Genomic DNA, 20,705 nt, shown 5'->3' on the forward strand with positions numbered 1-20,705 from the left:
AAGATTTATTGGAATGTATGGGACTGATTTGCAGATAAAGTAATATAATTTATATTCTATACAAGTGTTATTTCTCCGAGTATATCCTATTTGGTTTCTATTATTTAGATTCGAAAAAACTGCAAAAATGTCGAAAAAAGCCAGTGTTTCTCGCTAGGGAGAACTTGAAATATTTTTCATTTAAGCCAATTCCATTTTCAAGATTATTCACGTTTTCGCCTTATTAACGTCTGAGTACTGTGATCAGTTTCGACGAACAAAAAACCATGAGACTAAGGAAATTCCGTGGCTTCAAATCAGCGATTTACAGACTAACCAAGGGCCGTAATAACAGAACAAAACATTCTCCCCTTTTTACCCCAATAAACCGCTTAAGCTCCGAACTTTCGCAATGATGTCCTAGATATTTTCATAGCTTCCCCATCCCCTGGTCTTTTTTATCACTTGTCCGGGGGTTATTTGTCCCTAATTTGCATCGGCGACCCGCTTCTTTATGCGGATCTTTATTGAATTCCGAATGGAAGGGGAAATGTGAACAGCACTAAACCCATTGACAAAATCCCATCGGACTCAAAGGGAGAGCAATTTTCCTACAGTGATTGAACCAGAGACACAGTGATTGAACCAGACAACGATTTTATTGGTCGCAGTCTCTATCAAGGTTTGAATTAAAGCAATACGCTTGGATTATATCCATTTGATTTTTTTTTGTTGATTACCAACAGGGCTTGGGCTGATCCAGAAATATAAACCAATCCAGAGAGTATACATTAAACTCATTCTTTCTTTTTGTATGTTTTTTCACCATGTGCATATCAATGCTGTTGGGTCAGAGGTACAGTGTGGGAATAAGTGATGTATATGGGGTAGGTAGGTCCAGAGGGACATTTTCTTAATCTGCTGAGGCACGCAATGGCACCATTTGCTTAATACGTTTGGCTATGTTGTGTTACGCACAATAATTAATATTAAAGAGAACAAAGAGCGCGAATACCTAATGCTGGCATTAGTAACGTTACATATAATATGCAAATGGGGCGGTTTGGCTTGATTAGTTTGGTGCGCTGGAACAATATTACTTTATAGGTCCGGTTTGAAGATTTTTTCTGTATATGCCCATGTTTCTTAATCTATCGAAAAATGATTTGTATGGATATCAATAATCCCTCTGGAAGCCTTGGGTTTTCAGCATATAATTTATCGATAGCCAAACTAAATATTCATGGAAAAAAACTCATGTTGTGTATTTGGTGGAATCAGCTTGATGTCATATATTATGAGTTGCTCAAACTGAACACAACCATTACTGGAATTTTCTACTGAACACAATAAATGAGATTGAGCCGAGCACTCAAGGAAAAACGCGCTCATTACTACTCCAGACACGACAAAATTGTTCTCCTACATAAGGCTCGTCCGCATGTTGCGGTGCTGGTCAAAACCTATTTGGAAATACTTAATTGAGAAGTTCTACCCCACCCGCCATATTCACCAGACCTTGCCCTATCCGACTATTATTTATTCCATTCGATGGCACATGCTCTGTCGGAGCAGCACATCATATGAAGATATCAAAGATTGGGTCGATTCATGGATAGTCTCAAAAGATGAAGAGTTTTTCCGACGTGGTATTCGAATGTTCCAGAAAGATGGGAAAAAGTAGTGGCTAGCGATGGACAATACTTTAAATAAAACATAATGCACCGTTCTTCCACAATAAATTCCTAATTTTTGATATCAAACGGCAGAAACTTATTTGTACCCCTTATACTTCTTATACATTCAACCTAGAGTGAAAAATAATCTGACAAGCTCATTTATAGCAAGTGTTGGAGATAATAAGAGCAAGCAAAACTAATTTTATGTATTTTAGTTGCTTAAAAATACTCCACACATAAGACCAAATTGAAGAGCCTCTCGCTAAGATGTAGACGAATTTGATAAATTCGTACCACTGTTAATGCTAACGGAGAACGGAGTGAGGATCAAGCAAACATTATGCCCCAAAGTAGAAGCAAATTTCCAAATTATTATACTTCAAATTGAAGAATCTAGAATGTTCATTCTAGAGACAAGTGGAATCTCTACATACCTTTCTAAGTGGAAAAATATTGGTTCTGTATACCATTTAATTTAAGAGTAGTCGGCAAGAGTAGCGGTACCTATACCAAGAATAAACCAAAAGTCTGCACCAAAATTGAAGCAAATTTGGAAGTTCATATACTCGAAATTGAAGAAGCTAGAATGCACGTTTTAGAGCCTAGTAAGCAATTATATGTATCATTTAAATGGGGAAGCTATAAGTTTAAGGTACTTCTTTGTTTCTATATAGTGGGCCAAAATACTGGAGTGCCAAGAACCAATCAAATAATAACTACTACCGAAAACTTAGTCGTCATTGACTTAGGTTTAAAATGATTTTAGATGTAAGCTGTTTGAATGGCACTATAAAGCTGAATTCACCACAGGGCACTTTTAATCCAGATAAATAAGATATAATTTTTTTATTCCTATATAATACGTATAAATTTAAATTTATTCTGAAAGCTGCATAAAACTGATTAAACTGTAGGGATTTTCTTCCTATCTGTTGAAAGAATCATCAAAATCGAGAAAAGCTTCACCGGTTCGTTAAACTCAACCTATTTATTTAAGAACCTTTATAATCGTACAGGATATAATCTTATTTCGCAATAAAGCAGACACAGTTTTTAATTTTAATTTTTTTTCAATTATTTTCAGTTATTTTTAAAAAGATATCTATGCTACACATTTTTCCAGCCTTTTGGGGAAAACGCGTATTTGATTAGCAATTTTGCATGCTAGAATCCCTTAGATGAAAGAAAAAACCTCTCACTTAAGCATTTGAACTTACAATTATGATTATACTCGTAATGTAAATTTTCTGTTTATTTCAGTTAAAACATAAATGTCATTTTCCTATCCCTTTTGATTGTAAAGGAATAACATGTAAAATATTATTAAAAAAACTTGAAAAAAATCATACAGGTAGGTTTCTTTACTAGCTAAGCATTAAGCATTATGTCGACCCGCTCTGGCTGGTTTGAGGAAGGAAATAATAATTTTTTAGTGAGTTTCGACTATTTCCTAGAGGTTAATAAAAGTTCTTCAAACGAACTTAATAAAAGTTCACATAGGACGAGGGCGAAATTTTAAATGGAAATGGGCCAGACGCTGTACTTCTGCCTAGATCACTTGGGGAACATAAGTTTGGAATTTTTAGCGGTTATGCAGAAGTAGGTAAAATGAATATGAAGTAAGTAATAAAATTACGAAATGGAGATTTGCAAGCAAATCTGCTTGCAGTTATTCCACTGATTCGAAATGATTATTATATTACAGATATATAGAGAATAAAAGAAATTAATTGTGCGATTTATAACTTCACTTGTCTTTTAGAGTGATGAAGGATGAGAATTTTAACATTTTTATTTTCAGTAAGCGTTAGAGGGATGAAGCCAATGAACAATTGTAGCTCTGAAGACTTAATCCACGAAGCCAATCCAAAACCAAGTTCCGGAGCCATGAAATTTAATTATTATTTTAAGGGAAAAACTCCGTTTCAATTTATAATTTGAAACTAAAAAGGGGTACCACAAGCGGGGCTTCCATGATTTGCTGGACCAACAGTTCAAGAGTAAGTTTGGTCTATTGTTCTGTTACGTTTAGGTTCATGGTTATTACTTCACGAAATTATATTGAAATTACTGAAAATCTATCTAAATGTTCCGTTTTCCATATTTTGGTCCGACTCTATCGTCTAACTCTACTGGTTTTAACACATGAAATACTTGTGACTATACAACTGAACCTTTCGCTGCTCTACCTACTCAATTCCATTCGACGCTCCGGGCCTTTACAGCGTGAAATTTCTCGTCAGAATGCCACACAAACACTCGAGATGCTGCAGACACCTCGAGTAAATAGAAAAATTAAAAATTAGGTAAAAATAAAATAAAACTGACATCTGAGGGCAATATTAGTCGTCTTCAGTGAAAGCCCGAGTATATACTACTGCTGTTAAGCAGAAGAGAAAATTGGAAATTTGAAATTTCTTGACAATACGCGATTGGCTTGTCGTCACAATAAGTTTATCGATTCTCGGAGAACTGCTTACAGTGTGAGGCTCAAAATTACCAAATAATCCTTTCGGATTCAATAACTTTCACGTCACTCGTATTCGCTTTGCATTTTACATGTTCGCAGACACCAATACCCGAATCCAATCTAAGTTAATGTATTTTGAACAGATTTCGAGGGCGCGCGCGTATTGAAGGAAATGAATGTACAATGCGATAAAGATTCTGGCTCTAGAAATGGAATAGAGTCGTAACATTAAACGATGTTGCCAAGCAGCGTTATCGTGTGACACGGCTGTATTTTTTTCTTATTCCAAGGGATAATGAACAAAGTTGTTAATGAAATTAATATACTGTTCTAAGGGGGCTCTTAACGTTCCGCTTTTTCCCCGGGTCCGGTACTAATCAACTAAAATCTGAATTTAAAATTTTCGCTGTGCTTTTTCCTTAATTATTACAATTGATTTACAACTGGGACATCCGCCAGCCGGCGGGTGTTTATGCTTGCATGAAATTGGATTAGCGCCTTTGGGGTGGGCACTTTTTAATTTAAATTTTTGCAATTCGATAAAGCCAGCTTTTGATGTACGTACAGTGTTGCTGTAATTGCAATTTTCACATTTACGGTATTACTGCCTCTGTTATCCGATTAGTAGATGATACCGTCTGTGTTCCATTATAAGATTATATATTTATTACAGTTAGTACATTTATTATATTTGTTATATTTTTACTCTACGATCTTGTTTTTCTAGACGACTTTTTTCCACGAATAAGGTTCCTAAACGTCAGTAAATAACAAACGGAATATGGGAGGGTCCCAGTTAAAGTTCAAGCACCCTCAAAAAAGCATTTCCAATGATATGTATTTAGTTTTATTAAGAGAAAGACCCAAAAAAGTCCTATATTTCTCTAGTTCTTGACGATAAAATACAGGAAACCGCATTCGGTAGCTGCTCGCAAACAAAACAATAAAATCCTAGAGGTCGGCAATAGGAAATCCAAAAACTAAAAAGACCTCTTTCAAACTGGAATATTGTAGTGATCTATACGGCAGTCCTTCATGTTATTTTATTTCAGCTTTCATGAATATTATGTGTTTCCAGATCTGTTTTATTCCCTTCATAAAATTAGCATTTTTCTTATAGACTTTTTTGCTGTTTTGGGAAGACAATGGAAAAAATGGCTGTAGTAAGGTAACTCGATATAAGACAGAGACGTAATTGAATCAGTCGTGGCTCGAGTCGCCAAACAAGTTAGGGAAACGCTGATTAGAGTAACTTAGGGTGGTTAAACCGTAACCATAGCGTCACGCTAACGACTTAATCAACATAACTGGGCCCGAATTTCGACAGGGCAATTTACTTTAGTTTGGCATATTACGCAGTTAATTTTAGTTCCACTTTACTAGTTCCGTCGACGTCTCGTAACAAAGGCTATGTAAATCTTGCAAGTTTGACAAGCTAAATTGAGCATCGAAGATGCCTTCTATGACGGCTCAGCCTAATCCTTTCCCATCGGATTTGAATAATAATAACCTCCAGACTTTCTGCCATTTAAATCCGCAAGCTTATGTCAAAGAATTAAAAATCTCACATTAACCAACGACTTTTAAAACGAGCGTTCCGGTTACCCAGGAAGTGAAGCGGGGGCTTTAAATTTCAGATTTCAAATATGAGATCCTGAAATGTGGCTCTTAGCTCTCTTACGTTTTACTTCCGCGTATGCAAATTAGCCTCGCGAATGCTGAAAAATATCTTAATCGTGCCTTATTTTTAAATATCGTCGATGGAAATCCCCCGATATCGGGATGCAATTTAAATAAAACGGGTTTCCGGGATAAAGCGGGAACTGAAGGAATTGAACGAATGTGCGATGCAATAAGGCATCGAAGACATGCACGAATTGAGACGCGAGACCCAGTTTAGATGAAAAGCTCGATATAGGCTTAATATGTTGTGTGGTAATCGATAAACGTCCTAATGCCATTTTCTCATGTCTATTCTAGTCAGTATTCCTCAAATCGTGGGAATTATGAGGGATAATACTAGTAATTGGACATAACCAAGCAAATTAACTGAAGGTGACGAAAGGGCAATTGAATCTGCGACTATACAAATATTAGGCGATACTGAAATGCGACAGTTGCGGCAATATTAATGATACCTGCATTTCATAAGAATGGATACATTTTAACAACAGTTGCAATCTCTAACTCTCTAACAGAATGACTGAGACTTTCGCTTAAGAACCACACTTCAAAAATTTCCATACTGGCCGAGGTACATATTTAAAAAAAGCGCTGACACCCGGAGAACTCTTAGAGCAATTGTGATGGGAGAAGTTTGAGAAAACGTCTAGTACAGTTTTGTCAAGATGTACATCTTTTTTCCCAGATTTAGGGAAATCTCAATCTGGCTCTCGCAACAGTTTCCGTGAAACTGGGGCCTCTTCCTTGGTGCAGCTTTAAAACATGACGAGAGAATTTCACGTGATATAGTCGAACAGGGTTTTTTGTTCACAATTGAAAAAATGTACGATCTTCAAATCTGATAAATATTTCAATACTGATTTTGCCCCAACCAGGCACGTCGTGCTCTTGTTTTCGATGAAAACTTTTTCATTTACAACGACTTAAAGAAAATCATCACACCCTAGATATTTCCATTTCAGCTGGCAACAATAGTCAACTTAATGACTTCTGCCTAGTCAAATCCGAATAAAATTACGCCTAAACTAGAAGAACAGCATCACCGTTTGAAAAGTATTCGCGTCTCTGCGCGTTAATTCGACGAGATTGAGTTTTGACGCGCACCGGAACACCGCAAACGACGTTACATGGAGAAAATAAAATTTAACGCCTGGCATAATCCGGAACAGGCCTCTGGATACGAAATAATTGGTTGTAAAACCGCCATCGCTTACAATATTTAATAAATCCCTATTTGTGGTAATTGAAATTAAAGACAAGGACGCTCTTGTGCCTTGTTTGAGTGTGACTGGAATTAGTGTTATTTCCATTTCGGTTGAAGCTATGCCAAGTAATGGATTCATTCTTTGTTTTTAGCTGTCAAGGCAAATTTCCAGGATATTTCGGTGGTCTAGAGTGGGAATTGAATTTGAAGAATTCTCTCCGAAAACGTTTTAAAGAAAATTATACTCGCACGATATTTTGAGTCATGGGAAATCCTTAGTGGGAGGGGTGAACTTGTTCTCCAACACTTGTCGGGGATCTGAGGAAGTAATAAAAGAATGCTCCCTTCGGCAAATACAATATCGCTGCAATTTCCTGTTACAATTTAAGTTTATGAGTATTATAAAATCCCTGCTATGTACCCATCGGTGATCGTAAAATCATTGTTCGGCTATTTTGAAACCGCTGGGGAATTCCCTGCACTTGAAAGAACGCCATTCCTATTAAAGATGAATTCCACTGATGCGGTTACAGTTAATCTAACTCTAAGACTTCCCCTATAAGCCCTGGTATAATCTTGTTCCTTGATCTAATTGATTGTGTGCATATACGCAAGAAAGGTGCATTTATGTTTTCTTGTTGCGCAAATTCGAGCTCATTCCATAGCACGGTCACGATTAAATCTAAGCAAAACAAGGTTTTACCTAGAATTACGTTGGTCTAACCACGGGACCACTCTGGAGTTAATTAAATGAAATCTGACTAGCTAAGTTAAATTTTCTACGTGCCAGGCCCCCAAGCACGACTTATTTTACGCCCTCGACAATTAAGCTTGACAACTGTTTTGTTGTGTTTCGATTCATGTTTTCCAGAGCACTTTCAGGTGGTTAATTAAAAATTCGAGAGCAAGATAATTAAGACTCAAAAACGGTATATCATGCTCTACAGAGTTGTGAGCACTTTAAGTTTTGCAGCGTCAATTTTTCTGATTTTTCAATTTTTTGCCGAATGAACTATAGTTGTTTACTGTTACAGTCGGGTTCGTCTTCTAGGGTGGGTTTAACGAGTTGGACGAAGTCACTTTTCTTCATCTATCAGCCTCTTCTTTGATATCTTCACTTACTGGTTCTGATGTTTCCTAACTTGCAGTGCTTCTTATAGTTTGCTTATTTTCAACTTTTGTATTTTATTAGTGATTTTTTTTGTGGTCAACGTTATGTCGATTATCGATGTTGATTTATAGTCATTACATTGCTGATTCGATTATGACCAGAACAAACCAGTACTCAGTTGAATAAATTTTGAAAACTTGGTAATTTCCTAAGCTAGAACAGCCTTCAGCACTATTCAACTTCAATGCGTAGCCGATACCACGTCTTGTATAATATAATTTGATCAATTTTTAGTGAGTTTAGGATTTACTTAAATATGTATTTTTTATGTTATATTCAACTATAAGTCATAATTTTCAGATGTCAGCACGATTTTTTGCTGGCAGCCTACTTTCCTCAAGTCAATATTCTTATTTGCATAAATGCAAATTGAAGCTATTTGTCTTATTCCAGCTCGAGCACTTCATATTATGAGTAGATGGATGTACTGCACGTTATTCACACTGGATGGTAATTATTTACACTTTTTTCTCAACAATTTTATGCACGAAAAAACGGGGCTCTGCTCTTACAACAGCTTAGTGCACGAACGAATGGCTGTAATTGATATGTGTCTATATCCATTTTGACCAGCAATCCGGACCAAAGTTATCATAAAATCCAATTCTGAAAGATCCCCTCTTTCGGCACATAAACTACGTCGCTCGGTATTAAAAATAAAGGGCTCTTTCGAAAGGCAAATCTCGTTTTAATCGTTCCGGCTCTGCGAAGGGCTTTCATTTCAAAGCTTTTAAACGATACTTTAATTCGGAAGCGACTAATAGGCCGGATTGCTTTTGAAGTGTGTTTCAGCAGAGTTTTCTCTTTTCGAAACAAATACATGTCCTCGTAAAATTTCCACTATAATCTATAAGAACCGTTCTCCGGCTCTACTGCTAAAGAAACTCAGCGAAATCCTAAATTATGTCGTAGCAATAAGAGCTGAATCCTGATATTTATGTGAAGTAGGTTCGAAGGAGCTACGGAGTAGGTCTCTAGGAAAAGGGAAAAATGTAACGGAAAACAATGAAAGTTTATAAATCGTCGAATAACAGCCACCCCGTTGGGAATTAATTATAATTTACTACGAAATAAAAAAAAATTCGGAGATAGTTGGGAGTTTCTTTAGGGAGAAATCGTATTAAACTTCAGGCAAGTTTTTGGGGCTATAAATTCTTTTCTTTGATCAAAGTTTAGGATCAAGAGAATTTTAGGATCAGTTTAATCTGACAGTAATAAAATTAAGTAAATCCATTTGATTTGAGACGTTCTTGTCACAAAAAAGCATCCACGGTATGTTTTTGCTGTAATAGCATTTCTAGAAGAAACACGGGATTTTGTTGAATATGTTCAGTTTTGAATAGAAGAGGTAAATATAAGATGTTTTAGAGCAGAAAACAATGATAAACGGCCTTCTAATATTTCAAATATTCATCTAAAAGAATTTTCAGGCAACGCAAAAGTCACATAAATTTTTCTGCAAGAAATCATAACTTTAAAATATAAAAGGGCGGACTTGTCTAGCGTACACACATTGAGGATTACCCTAAACTAGTCAGAGAGGCTATGGAGAAATTCAAACTTTAATCCAACAGCAACTTCATTAGGAAGGCAGAACTTACAGCTTTGAGCTTATATTGGAAGCGTGTACTACGTTATACATCGTGTGTACCAAATTCGTTCCATAATTGCGCATGTCTGAGCGTACACTTGCCCCCCATACACAGGCAACAGATGAACCAATTGCTAGCTTGTTGTCATTGTCATCATAAAAAAGCGTTGAAGGTCACTTCATTGAAGAAGGACAAAATGTCAGGAACAAATGTATCAAGTCTTACCAGCTTTATACATCTTTAAATGCTGTAATGTCTCATATCGTTTCGCTTACAGGAACGTTGGTTATTTACTAATATTACAGATGTCAGTACTTAAGTGTTAATTACTAACTCAAACGCCATCTGATCTGTGCTTAATGAAAGACCAAAATACTTTATTCGCTTCCTAACATTTCCTGTAAGTCACACCTCAAAGACTGCCCTTCATTTCACCAATTTTATCCCAGCCAATATTTGATTTCTAGCTGCTTCCAGACAAGAAAGAGAGGGACAAAGAGAGAAAGACTGGTTGAACAAAGGCTTAAGGCAAATAATAGATCTCATTAAGGGTCTCTAAAGACCAATAAAGGAACCTAAATTGAATGTCTTTAATCCAATTAACAAAGCTTTCGAGTTTTTATTTTTAGTCATGAGTGTGCTTTCCTTTCACCTACAAGCCAGTGCCAGGACTAATTAGACGAAAAATAACATTTCTGTTATACTTTCGGTCTTCTTCTTTGAACCCAATGGCAATTGAGGCGAAAAGGTTAAGAATTCTCCAATCTCACTTACAATCGTTTAAATCTTTTTAAAATGAAAGTAGGAAAAACAAAATTTATAACCCGATTCTTAGTCGAGTCGGCCCGGCTTTTTCCACGTAGAAGAGATAATTTATGGGCTTTATTATTTTGGAAACAATTCGTACAGGTGGCGGCATCTGGCCGCGTGTGGGAAAGCCCAATTAGAGGGACAGAGCTGTGTAATGTTGAATACTCTATCATCGATTTCTGCAGGGACTGGCTAATTTTGCATAGATGGCCTTTTCCTACCTGTCGCCGTCGTTTTATCAACCTTTTTGTCTGTCTGGCTCAACGGTGATGGTTTTTGCATATTTGTTAGTATTACGATGACAACTATGTCTGGACACTACCAATTAGAGCTTAAACAAAGAACGATAACTCTGCGTTCTAGGAGTGTGTTGGAAAATAAAACAAAACAACAAAGATCCCCCCTGAAAATCCAGACCCAATTTGTGAAAATGGCCACATAATCTTGACAAATGTGCGCATTAATGGAGTTGCCCGAACGCACAGTTAAGCAAACGTGTTTACTTGAATACGGTAAGTTTTTGGGTAAACTTTTTTTATACGCAAAGGGAACGGATTAGGCCTGGTATACTGCTTAAGGGCGTCCCTTTTTCCCTTAAATGTACTGAGGATTTTAACCGGTATTGTTGTAAAGGAATTGTTTTTGTCTCGTGTGGTATTCAGCATAAGCTTCAGGTATCTACGTAGGTCTTCATTGTTATGCTTCATGTTCATATTATAACTCTGACAAATCGATGGTGCGAAAATCCTCATTTTCAGGAGAGGACCGTATTTTTTTCAGGCCGACATAATTATAAAGCAAGGAAGCTCTTTAATGGTAGAGTGATGATGGTTGTAAGTTTTCTAACTTTAAAATAGTTTAAGGTTGAAGAAAAATACCGCGTAACTTCTGCTATCAGCTTTAATAAAATAGATAATAATTTCTTGTTTCCCGCGCCACGAAACCCCTTCCCCTGTACCGGAAATATGAAATAAAATAAAAATATAATTTAACCTTTGAATAGAACAATTCCCCGGCTACGAGGTTGTTGGACCTCGCAGGCCAGGAATCTTCTACTACGTTTCCACAGTTTCTGGACGACCCTGTACCAGACGTTGCGGCTGAAAAAACGGGATATGAGGAATGAAACCGAGAAGATAATCACCCATTTCCTCTCAAAAAATGTTTCTTCTTTTTAAGGCATAATGGTTAAATCCTAGCAGTATTAAAATGAACTGGTCTTTACTGTAACTCATCGCGAGCTCTATGGTAAAGTCTAGACCATATTTAGGCTTATGTCACATCAATATTTACCATGTAATCGTAATCAAAACAGGATGGAATTGGAGATCTTGACACCCATTGTGAATTCGTGCCTCTCGCCCGTCACGTGCAGGACGATTTGCCCCGGATTGATCCACTTTAGCCCTTCTATCAACTTCCGACGTATTCCGGGCAAAGGGTGCGTGTAATAATTGATGGCAATTCAGACATCTCTTGTATCGGTAAACGTGAATTACATTCCGTTCAGCTTTGGCCACAAAACAACTTTAGCAGTGCCAAAATATTCATTAGCGTATCAGATAGTTCGAATCCAAATTCGATTGCGGTGAAATTGTTACATTTTCAATTTCGACATGAAAATTATATGTGTGTAATCGCTTGGGGACCGATGCGAAACGACTGGTTCAAATATTAACTTTAATTTGCAGGAAATGGGATATTGATCATTTATTTTATTTAAATTTCATTTACATTTAGTGCGTGGCAAAAAAGTTGCTGGTAATTGACATAGTCGCGAATAAAGCGATGAAAAATGCAATTTTTGAAAATTCTAGTATAATTGCAAAATATGCAAAAAAAAATTTATAACGATTCGGACGAAATTGGATAATTGTTGAATACAATTAATTTGACAAATGCGAAATGGTCTTCATTATCCTTTTTCAAGTCTGTAAAACTGAATATTACATCCAATAAATATAATGTAAAATAATGTTAACTAATATTATTTCATAAACGATTTGGGCTAATAATGCACTGTGAGTCTAATTTATATTCATACAAGCGAATGTTAAAGTTAAATTTATACAATCCTCGTGGGTTCCACTAAATACTGACCTCATTTATAATGCTAATACCCACGCAACTCATTTATAATTGTCTTGGTCATTATCGCTTCCAAAAAAAATATATATCGAACATATTCCACTTGGAACGAGACACATTTCACGAATTTCTTATTAGAGCGATACGAGAGTCAGTGAGCCAAAAAAATATGTAAAAATGGGGGGAAAACGATTTGATCAAATAAGTGCTCTATTGTCATCTTGATCTATAGGGATGGATCCTTGGAGGCTCAGTTGTATGAATGCTGGTTCAGCTGAATCAGAATGAGCACACTTTAACCGTCCTATAAGAGAAATTTTAATTAAATAACAGTTGATTTAATTTGTACGTTTCCCTGCCCCCCTAGAAACAGTCAGCACTCCCTTAAATTTATTACTGGAACCCATTGATATATCGATATAATTTTTTCCCGATTCATCTATATTCAATCAATGTAAATGACTTTTTAAACCTTACTCCCGACCCCATATTAAACTTCTAGATACACCTCAGACATGTGTTGACATCAATGCTACTCTTACTGGATAGTTCAAATATCAGTTCTGGATGAGCCAAACCGACTTTCATACAACGAGGACTTAGTTACATATCCAGAGTAATGTAATACTTATTTACCTATATAACAAGTGCGTAAGGTGATACTTGACCGCACGCTGATTGAAGTCGAACGAAGTTCACTTTGCTGCCCGCTTGGTTTTGTATGCGGTAGACCAAGCTTAAGTGCTATTTTCAGCTCGCACGCTAACCGCACGCTCGTACTGCTAACCCGACATTTAAGTTTCGGATTCACCTTCTGGAGAAAATCTCGCTTTGGAAAATCTTGGGATTTTTTAAATAGTAAATCGCCTTATGTAGTAAAAATTTTTCGAGAACCGAATCACATTACTTAGATACATGAAAGCGAAAATTTGAAAGTGAAATAAAAATTTTATTTGAAATTAAATGTACATTTGATATCTAAAGGGAAGTCCAATCGTGGATTCGTCTTACCGAGAAAATTCTACTATAGAAAACGTCTTCGTGAATAAGAGAAAGAATTATGCGTCACGCCTGTCACATTTGACAGTTGGCATTTAAAAATATTTAAAAGTTGGAGTCGTATCTGTCATATATGACGGTTCACACCAAATGCGATTCGACAGTTGCCTTCGAATGAATCACATAAGCGAATGTTTCTGTATGTTATGAAGTGGATCCAGATTTAATAGAAGTTACACGTTTTCGGCAACAGCCAATTCTTAAAACTAACTAGTGACTCAAATTTCCTGTTTCCCATTTCACCGTTACGCTGAGACTCACTTTGCTTAAGTTTCCACTACTATAGAACATAAATTAATTATTTAAATTTTCATTGCCCAGACGTTCTCTGGAAATTCTAACTGATAGGCTCTAAATAAAGGGTCTGTTTGAGGTACCTTACTAGAATTTTCCAACAAATTTATATAAACCAAAATAAAATATAAATTCTGGACTCGGTTAATTGTGTGTACGTAGAAAGAAATCCGTGCATTTCCCATTCAGTCTCTTTTAATATTGGATGAAATAAATAGGAACCAGTGTGGTCAACAGCCCAGCACTAAATGTTTCACGATGCGCCCTCTATTTACTCAGGTTTAGCTCGCCCTTCTTTTTATTTTTGTCTCTGTCTGATTTACTTTGACGTTGGGATTGTTTTGAACGGCAAATAACACTATTTTAAGCGGGGAAAAATCACCCTGCGGAAAATAGTTGCCAGTCGTGCCAACACACCGAGCGAGTTTTATTTAAACGGATCGTGATTTATTTAACCGTGAATTTATCGTAATTTATGCATTTCGCTTTCTTGAGCGGAATTAAGAAGATTAGATTTTAATTAAATGCTGGCCATTTTATTGTGCAGAAAGGCAAGGGCATGCGTGCACGCCGTTGCCCAACAACTGAATTTGAGTGTTCCGACACCTGAGAACAATGCTAGATAAGGTGGAGTTGTGGTTATTAAAGGCTTCTTTGAGAGATTTACGATTCATTTCCAGCGGGCGCATTGTTTTCTGCCGCTAATCAAGAAAACAGGGTAATTTTTAGCCAAACAGTATATGGTGTACAACCCCCTGGTCGGTGCTTTGCACAAACTTTTGTTACATAATAACCCATTCCCAGCAACATGGTTTTCAGCTAACTGCCGTAAATCGCCCGCGTTACTTTAAACTTCACCCCGAAACTAACGAAAACCCTTTCGCAGCTCATACAAATTTTATTCATGACCCTTATTTATAGAAAAAGTTCGTCGTCACGAATTTCTCGGTCCGGAAAGCCCTCTTTTCCCATTTTCGGGATTCCATCACAAACGAGTTTGTGTTTGATACATTATTAAATTTGGAAAGTTTGAGGCTTTTAGGGGCATTAGGGCCCTATATGTGCACCATCATGTTCTTTTATTAAAAAAATCGTATTTGGTTGTTTCTTGGTTGGATAGATGCTTGTTGATCAGAAACTGGATAATTGTTTTAATGCACACAGTTACGTTTTAATTCACAAAATTTTGCCGAGTATCAGAGTTCTTCACTATGTTCTTAACGATTTTAAGAAAATCTAGTAAATGTCCTTTGATTATATTTTCGTTCCTAATAACTTGTAACTACTAATGCCTAACCCGGTTGTTGAAGTCCGATCGGGGGATACCAACCTTCAGACCAACTCCGACAGAGAGATCTAGGCCGAAAAGACCCGCCTAGATGTTGGAGTAGACTTTCATGGGTCAAAAAACATGAGGTGCATTTTGAATTTGAGTTTTAGTATGGTTGTAATATGGCGTTCGGTTCTCCGAGCTATGGGAACGCTCCCGTGTGGTACCTTTTTAGCAATTTAAAATTACGAGCACAAATTAAATCGGATTTTCCAGAAAAACTCAATTGTATATGAAATATAAAGAAAGGTACTCAATCTAAAGAGAGCAACGTCATGTCCTATTTATTGTATAATTATTTAACTGATTTATTAATTCTTTATGAGGATAAATTATTCTATTAAGACCACTGAACATGTAGTTATATATATATATATATATATATATATATATATATAGAAAGTTTAGTTAAACTCAGAACTTTGATCTCCTAAGATGAACGCTGATATAACCCTTAGAGACCTGTATTCCTAATTCCTTCGCTTATTTTGGTCTGGTAATAAGCTAAAGTAAATAAAGTTGTTGCTTTTACTGCTTCCAGCAATTGCGAGACATGAGGTAAGGGCGGCCGAGTTATCAAGGACGTCTTCAAGTGTTTAGCCAAGTGAACTTTCTGTGATAAATATATATTCGGTGTTAAGGCCCAGTGGTATGGCCTAGTTTCAAACTTGAGTTGGATTTGGATATACATACATGTAGATCTTCCTTACCTTTTAAAATATCTATTTTAACCGCAGGTAAAACATGAAGTATACAACTCAGAATAAGCGAGACAATAACAATAAATATCCATAAAACTTTATTGATTATTACAATATATACCATTAAAATGAAATGATAAATCGGTTCATTTACAATCTATCAATTTTACCCCTGCAGACCTGACACAGATTACAGCGTTCCCACATATTTTACTTTACTTCACTGTGGCTTCCATTATATTATTTCATTAAATACTAATTATAATTTCTGTATATTATTATGTCGACAGATCATAATATTTCCACATATATTCACCACGGACCCACTGAGAGTTCTATCAACCTAACAAAGCTACGTGGCACCGGTATCTGTCGAAGCCCAATGGTAAAATGTCCAACCAGTCGATCAAAGCAGACGCGTGTGCAGACATATATAATGTGTTGAAGGGGACATTTTGTCAGTTGAGCAGATACGAGTTTAAGCAACAGAACACGGCACGTTTCAGCTTGAAATAGAGGTAAGTATTGACCATAGCAGTCACAAAATGAATCAGTACGAGAATAGAGCGAGGTAGAGGAGCATATTCGACTAAGCCACACCACATAGTTTAATACTTAATAATTTCAGGCATGTGCCCGGGCCCAGGAGACTATTAGCAGACACCGGTGTCTGCTCGAACTCTGTGAGGCAAAGATAAAGCAGAGACTGATATTTTTGACTCGCTATTTCCTTTTATGATTTTCAATGTCAATCTCAGAAACAATCTTAGTTTTTATACCTACATAATCAGTACATGCCATTAACATCCTTACCGCAGCCGACCAAGAAATTCCTGATCCAATTATAAATTTCGGTGTAAAACTAGCTCACTTAGACCTTACTTGCGCCCGACTTCTGTAAGTTGTAAACTTCCTGAAAGCTCCCCGGTCGGACGTGATTTGGGCCAAACAACTTTTCAAAAACTAGTTTTTAACAGGATTAAAATTTAGTTATTAGCATCAGGTACTTCCAATTCGTTCGCACTGAGATTAGGTAACAAAATGAGTAGCGAAAGGGAGGCCTTTTGTTTACTGCCTCTTCTCCAGTCTGGAGCAATAAAAAACTTTTGTTTGTCTTGGATCTCCGTGGAAGAAGTCTCGTTAATATCAGAGGATTATTGAATACTGGAGCTACTGGTACGGTTTTTGCATTGTTCGAGGAGTTTGTTGGGAAAGTTTTGGGATATTGGATATGGTAGAGGCTCTTTATTGAGAAGGATAGAGAAGAGCGGAGTGAAGTGTAATAGTTCTTTAATTGGGGAAAGAGGAAATACATTTAATTTTTACGTCATTTTATGCAAATGAGAACTCAAACATATTCCACACTGAAACTATTCATTTGCCTTAAATTATGGCTGAAGTTCATGTGCGCCCCTTTCTTTAAAATTCCCTACAGAAAATATATTCCTATTACCAATCTCACCCTACAAGAAGTTACAGATTGGCCTGAAAGTAGGTATTTTATTTAGGGCCCAATTATGAATGTGCTGTTAACTTTAACCTAAAGCTAGTTCCTATGGAAACTAGCCTGGAGTTAAGGTTGGCAATGATAATTTGGCACTCATAAAAAAAGTCTACAGTCCACCTTAGCTAAACTTTAATGGGATGGGCTGCAAAATGGCTCTTGACGAGACCTCACAAATTAGCGGGATGAGTTAATAAACCACAACTTCGATACGAGAAACAAGAAAGTTTTAGGAGTAGAGTTTAATGAATTTTGCATGACTTACCTACAGAATGTTAACCATAATCAACTGAGATCCTATACAAAATGTAACGCCTTGTAGTAGTTATTTACATGTAGAGGGCTAAAAGAAGGAGATTACTTAAATACTTAACTTAAGTTTGAAGCCTACTGCCGAGGGCTTTAATTTGGTGAAGCTCTAAATCCCTCTCGTGGTCTGCGGTATATACATTTTGCCTTTCAAACAGAGATCTCCAAAAAATGCGATATAACAAGATGAGTAAAGCCGCAAGCAACACATATACGTTCATTTGCAGAGGCGATTCAAAGGTCTGAATATTTTAAGAACATTGCTATGTCATATATTCCCATTTAACGCCTTGACGGCTGACCTTCGGGATATCATCTTCTTGTAGGTTTGCCCGATGAGTCGAGATGTCTAATGATGTCTAATGATGAAATGGAGTAATAAAATAGATGTATGTTATGTGGAATATATTTAGAATCGCCAGATACATCCAAAAATCACGCAATATATAGGGTGTTTTAGTAAAAAAAACCAAACGTACCAAGAATCCCTTCGTAAATCCTACAAAATAAAAATTTGCGAAGAACGAACCATGAAACAACGACAAAAACTGTTTCCTCAAAAACAATCAGACTTTAATTTAATCGGTGGCGCTCTACAAAAAAGTTTGCAGTGGTAAATCAACGTCTGACTTTCCCAAATCACCGTGCAGAATTTCATAATGGTCCAATCACTGAAGAAGCGTTTGTGGGCCCATGTTCATCTGAACTTCTTTGCTTAAAATGAGGTGCTCTACATTAAGAGTTTAGTTTTCGATATTTAGATTGGGGCACCCTGTATATCAAGATTAAACTAGTCTGATGTAAATGGGTATTGATTTAATGAATCTGCCACTTAACTGTATTCAATCAAAGCAATATTTAATTGAATTTAATTAAATGATTATTCGATTTAATTAATTTACAGGCGAGTGAGTGGGTATGTTAGTAAACCGAAAATTCAAAAAACTGTTTAAATATAAATCTGGGAGATATCATTTTAGTTGGAATAATGCTATAGACTCCCCCTTGAACAATGTCGGTAATTCTTGTTTTTTATGTACGATTTATTGTTATTAATATTGAACGGCCTTTTCAACACAATAGGAGTTTTATTGTCCCCCAACATGCCATTATCATGAAATCCATCATAAAGAATGATGATACATTATCACCTTTCAGCTATGAATACAAAGTTGTTTTTGTAAAAAGTTTTATTATGTATCAACTTGGGACGTTCTCTTATACTTTTCCAGAGAGGCTGTTTATTTTTGGGGGTGTTGAATAATAACGATGTTTATCTAAACGGGTATTTTGGACGAGACGTTATATAAACCTTCCCCTGCCGTTTATTATGCGAAAAATGCGAATAAATGAAGCATAATTTATGTTCGAACAGTATAGACGGACAGGAAGATGGGATTTTTTCGTCACTGTTCTTGGACTTATTGAATATTAAACACTCGAAAAACTGAAAACGTCATAGTTTCATAAGGATAGAGACGATAGCTGACTCGCGGTGAATTCGATGTTTAAAATATTAAATTTATCTCACGTGCACAGGCTCACGTTTAAATTATTAGTTCAACAAAGCGAAAACTCTACCAACTTTGCGAAAAAACGCTCCCTCTCATTCCTTTCGAACAAAGAAGAATATATTCGGAAATTTATCGGCGGCGTAATAATTTTAGACAAATGCGACAGGGAAAATAAAAGAAAACCTTTTGACTTGCAAAGGTAACAATGTGACTGAAATACGGAATTTTAATCATATTTCCTGGATTTCGTTCCGGGCGTTCTTCCGGATGAAAAACGGACGTGAGCCAGGTCGGTTCATTAGGAAAATTATTTCTTCATATTCATACCCCAGACTTTCCAAACGAAAGTAATTTTAGTGCACTTCGACCGAATAGAATATACAAGAAATATAGACACTAGGGGAAAAGTAGTTAAACAAACGCTGTGGTCTAAATCCCTCTTTTATTAGACTCAGCTATTATCCCTTGCTGCTATTTCTAAAATGAGTATTATTAATTTTTAAAGAGGGTTGGGTTTTTAAATTTTAATGAGCAACCATTACGTAGAAGTGGGTTGGATGAGGTGTTATAGGTCCTAGATAGGTATATGCTTATGAGATTCCGTATTTATTAATAAGTTCGAGTTTAATAAACTATCTCTAAAGTTTTCCCTGGCCACAATTCTATTCATAGTGACTTAGAAGTTTGTTGAAGGTTTTCGAAAGTACGAATAATTGACAGAATTTAACGATAATTGACAGAAAATTGTATCAAATTAGAGCGTTAAATAAATGATATTTCTAAAATATTCAGTAGTAAGATCAATGTAGAAAACCAAATGTGGCATATTTTACTTCCCGAATATAGGCCTGGATTATGATGTTATGCAGGGATGTCTCCAAGCGACGTACTATCAAAATAAAATCAGATTTTTAATCTGTAAACAAGATTGGCAGTCCTTGGATACATCTCTGTGAGATTCTTGTTTAATTGACTCTAGTTTCAATAGAATATGCTAACACCAACAGCTGTCACAGCAGTCCACATCATCTCCATTATTAAGGAATTTAAACTTCGATTCTTTGCGAGGTACAAAAAGAGACACCCTCCATGCCTAAAAACGAAACATCACGTGGCATAAAAATGAGACATTAATTAATTTTTTTTATTAATTAAAATAACTGTTAGCATAGGAAGAGGAAGAATTACCAAATAAGGGCGAAAAACCGCGGTGAAAAAATTTTTAATTATGGTTATGTGGGAATTCGCTCTTAAAAATAAAATTACTTATTTTAATGAAGATGAATTTCAGTACAAAAATAGTATTTTATCTCAACAC

The sequence above is a fragment of the Euwallacea similis genome, chromosome 19 (assembly GCF_039881205.1).
Source record: "Euwallacea similis isolate ESF13 chromosome 19, ESF131.1, whole genome shotgun sequence".
Classification (NCBI taxonomy): Eukaryota; Metazoa; Arthropoda; class Insecta; order Coleoptera; family Curculionidae; genus Euwallacea; species Euwallacea similis.